Source organism: Adiantum capillus-veneris, chromosome 7, assembly GCF_014529385.1.
Source record: "Adiantum capillus-veneris isolate H3 chromosome 7, ASM1452938v2, whole genome shotgun sequence".
NCBI lineage: Eukaryota > Viridiplantae > Streptophyta > Polypodiopsida > Polypodiales > Pteridaceae > Adiantum > Adiantum capillus-veneris.
In genome coordinates, this window is record NC_140937.1 from 65,869,785 (window position 1) to 65,874,419 (window position 4,635).

General features: G+C 40.9%; 1 pseudogene; it reads left to right on the plus strand.

The window, feature by feature from the left end:
• Positions 1–449: 449 nt before the first annotated feature.
• On the plus strand, positions 450–917 carry LOC147453982 (ubiquitin-ribosomal protein eS31 fusion protein-like; annotated as a pseudogene).
• The last annotated feature ends 3,718 nt before the right edge of the window (positions 918–4,635 follow it).

Consider the following 4,635-nt stretch of genomic DNA (forward strand, 5'->3'; position numbering starts at 1 on the left):
GCAATTAAAGTTGAAATCTCTGCAGGGCTAATTGTGTGAGATAGAGGATAAACATCTACAAGCATTGATCTTTATGTTATGTCATACCACAATGAGTTCAAACGAGAGAGCGAGAGAGAGAAGAGAGAGAGAGAGAGAGAGTATGACTGCCCAGCAGGTGAGCAAGATGCGTATGTTAGTGCATTTTCTTATTGAGTTGAACCAAGTTCTCAAGTGAGAGCTTGCAAAAGATGGGTATTCTACAATGGAGGTCCGTGATACGCCCATCATCCATGTGAACTAAAATTATAAAACTTTTCACGTCTTGGGAAAACTATCCCAAGAGACCTCTGTATCTATCCGAGGAAAATTAAACTCAAGGCTTGTGTATGAGAGAGAGAGAGAGAGAGAGAGAGAGAGAGAGAGAGAGAATGTGTATCCGGATCTTGGTCTTTCTTTGTTCCACAAAGATGTAGATCTTTGTGGAGGACATTGAGTTGCAAGACCATTCCGAGGTTGAGCCCTCTCATTCTATCAATAATGTCAAGGCTCAAATTTAGGACAAGGAGGGAATCCTTGACCAGCAATGTCTCATTTTTGTTGGGAAGTAGCTTGAAGATGGACAAACACTGGTTGATTACAATATTAAAAAAGAGTCCCCTTGTCCGTAGGTCCTCCACCTTGTACTCAGGTTGAGCGGCAGTGCCAAGAAGAAAAAGAAGAAGACTAATACCAAGCCCAAAAAGCTCAAGCACAAGAAGAAGAAGCTGAAGCTTGCCATGCTTCAATTTGACAAGGTGGATGACTCCAGAAAGGTGCAATGGCTTTAGAAGGAGTGTCCAAATGTAGACTGTGGACCTTGATCTTTTATGGCCAATCATCATGATCGCCACTACTGTGGCACGTATGGTCTCACCTATGTCTATTAGAAGGCTTGATGTTTGCAAATTTCAAAGGCGTGTTTTGGATTTTATGTTTATGACTTTCAAGGTCGTTTTTTGGATGTAGAATGAGCAGCTAGTGCTCAATAGGATTAATTGTTTTGAACCATAATGATGTCATTTATATTTTTGTTTGACAAAGAGAGAGAGAGAGAGAGAGAGAGAGAGAGAGAGAGAGGGGGGGGGGGGGGGGGGGGGGGCAAGAAGAAGAAAAATTTTAATGTCATAAGGACATTTTACAAGCGAGTCTTGAACTGCTATTCTAGAGGGAAATGAGAGACAGAAAGAGAGATGCCTTAAAATTCTTGCTTGTAGCATGCATTGTACACTTGCCATAATACTCAATTGTAGGCATATATAACAATGACTAAATATACATTTGGTCGGTTTCTTGTTTGCTCGAAAAATTTCGCTCGGTGTTTGGTACGACCCCCGAGCACACATATGTGCATGGATAGGGTATCGACGCCTTAGATATGGTTCCAGGTGGCTTCTTTTGGATCTAGGGAATGTGTTTGAGCTTTTTAGAATGTAAACTAGTACGGTTGGCCGCCGAAGCTCTCCCCCTCACTCATATAAACCGGAACTCACCGGATGCAGCAAACTTTGACACGTGGCACTGAAAAACCAGTCTCCTTAATATATAGTATAGATTATGCAAGTGGGAGGTTTGGGCACCCTCGTCCTGCCCTAAAATTTTGGCACATAAGTGAGCATGTGGCAATGATGTTTGGGTATCAAGGACCAAGCCTACAAAATTTGGTGGATTTTAGAGTCCGTTTGGTATTTCTCCCGCGGAAAATGCCCATTAGGAATCAAAATTGGTCAAAACTGTGGCTAAAAAGGTCAAAAACTGTTCAAGAATGGTGTGAAGAGGCTTTAAATTGCCACATCACTCACGGTGCTATGAGTTTCTAGGATGAGAGAGTACGTTTGAAGCCAGGAATCAGCACTTTCACCTCTTTGTGTGTGGGAGGAAGCAGGGTTCCTACAGATGGTCTAGTGCAGTCTCGTCGCGTTCGCGTCTTGTTTTTGAGTGTGTGGAGGAGTGAATGAGATATTTTTCTCTTCAATTTTTCACTTGAGAGAGTCTATGGGAGTTTTGAGGTTTCCATGGATGTGTGTGTGCGAGAAATTGAGGGAAGAAGGTGTGGCTTTCTGCAAGACTATGTGACCATGTATCTATGCCATTAGGGTTGGGGCTACTTCAAAGAGTCCAATAGAGCTTCCATAAGATAAAATTAATATTCTTTTGGACTTATGAATAATCGTAATATTCTCTTTGAGCACAATTCATGACATATCTATGTACATATGCACGCATATCATGCCAATACACTCCAAGTTGCTTTAGGCATTGGTATGTCTTCTTTTGGGAACAATAAAAGGCTATCTTGTACATGGGCTTCCATAAGATAAAATTCATATTCTTTTGGACTTATGCATAATCGTAATATTCTCTTTGATCCCAGATGGTACAAGTTTCTTCCCATAAGTTGAAAGTTATCAGCTTGTCTAATCTTTTGATGCCTAAGGGATTGTTCATTCCTATATAAATAATCATCTGTGCGTCCAAAGTGTGACTATTTCTTGAGACCATTTAGGAACCATCTCGATGTTGAGGAGGTATGCATCAGGTATGTCATCATTTACCCCTTTAAGTGCTTCTCTGTTTGGTAACATAGAGAGGTGGTCTGCTCTAAGGTGTGTGTTTTTCCTTTCTTTACCACTACCATAAAATCAAACTCTAGAAATATAATGAACCAACCAACAATTCTCCCCGTATTGCAAGGTTTGTTTACCAAATACAAGAGGGCTTGATGGTATGTGAAGAAAATGAATTTGTTAGCCGAAAGATAAGGCCTATATTTTTTAATGATATATATCATATCTAACCCCTCTCATTTTGTGGTTGTTCAGTTCTTTTTTTCCATGTTCAATTGTCTATTAGCATAGCAAATTGGTAAATCCATTGCACCTTCTCTTGGTTGAGCCAAGATATAGCCTATTGCAAATGCCAAAGCATCAATGTGAACATGAAATATTTTATCCCAATTTGGTGCTTCAAGTATTGGTGCTGATCCATGCACATTTTAAAGTTTTTTGAATGAATTCTCACACTCTTCAGTCCAAATAAAGACAACTATTGACCTATAGAGGGGTCGTGCAATGACTACATACATGTATATGAGCCATCAGTACTACCCACAATGTACCATGAAGGATTGTACTTACCATGAAGGCACATTTTTTAGGATTTAGGCAGATTCTGTAAGTCTTGCACTCCTCGAATATCTTTCCAAGATGCTCAATGTGTTCTACCCTAATAATAGAGTGAACACAAAGGCCATCCATGTATATCTCTAAGAATATCCGTAAGTATTCTTTGAAGGCGTGTGTCATTAGCCTTAGGAATGTGGCAGGAGCATTGATTAAGCCAAAGGTATCACCCATAAGCATATGTTTCCCATTCCATGGAAAAGGCCGTCTTGTACTCATCTTCTATCCTGATAGCTAACTGGTTGTAACTTGAGAATCCATCTAAGAAGGAGTAAGCTTGATTTCCAGTAGCTACTTGATTGAGCACATGCTCCATGATTGGTAAAAGATAATTATCCCTTATTGTTGCAATGTTCACTTTTTTGAGATTTACACATGTACGTAATTTCCCATTTTTCTTGGGGACAACCACAATGGGTGACATCCGTCTGTGTGTTCAATCTCATAAATGAACTCTGCCTCTTTAAGCTTGTCAATCTCCTCTTTGACTTGTTTGGAAAATGTATCATTATACGTGTAGGGACATTGTCTATAGGGTTTAGCATCAGGCTTCAAGGGGATTGTATGTTGAAATATCAATGGATACACTCCTTTGAGATCCTTATATGACCATCAAAAACATCTCTATACTCCTTGAGGAGTTGGATGAGCATGTCTTCTTTTTTGTAATCAAATCCATTGGTATGTAAACCGGCCTTGCATCTATTACCTTCTTCAACTTGGGTTGATTGATAAGCTATAGTGTTTTGATCAGCCATAAGGTAAAGAGATTGGTCTGAAGAGGTGTCAGTTTCACTACCCTCTTTTATGATTGGAGCTAGGGTATATGAACCTGCTTGATTTACGTTCTCTTCTCTTGACACTAGGTAGGCTTCATCTACACCTGCTCTTGTCCAAAGGGCTCCCTGGAACGGCCGCCCATATGATGCCATGTCAACACTATCATGCCTTTTCTAGACGATGTCACTGCATGGCTGGCCGTCACCGCCCTTGACAAAAACCCCCACGAGCTCTACGAATGCATTTGAAAATTGTTGGCCATCTACACAACACCAAAAGGCTGCACCATATCTGTATGCTAGAGAGTGCTCTCTCTACCTTCATGTGCTAACCCAAGGTCCACAGCCCCAGCTTTATATGCGAGCGAGCAAGATTGCCTCAGTCTGCACATGTGGGATCTTATGGAGGTCACGTGGATGCACTGAAAGTCCTGGCCCTCCAAGGCCCCCTTGGACTTCAACACAAAGCTCTAAAAACTTAATTTTCCCACCTTACTTTGATACCCTATAATTTGGTGCTCACCAATCCTATTGCCTTGTGGTAAAGACCGGCTAAAAACCCCCCTTTTCAACTCTCATGCGTGCAATCTCCATCGGGTTTCCTCTTCACGATGGCCTCAAACGAGGCATTTGAAAACTAGGAAAAAAAATCATTC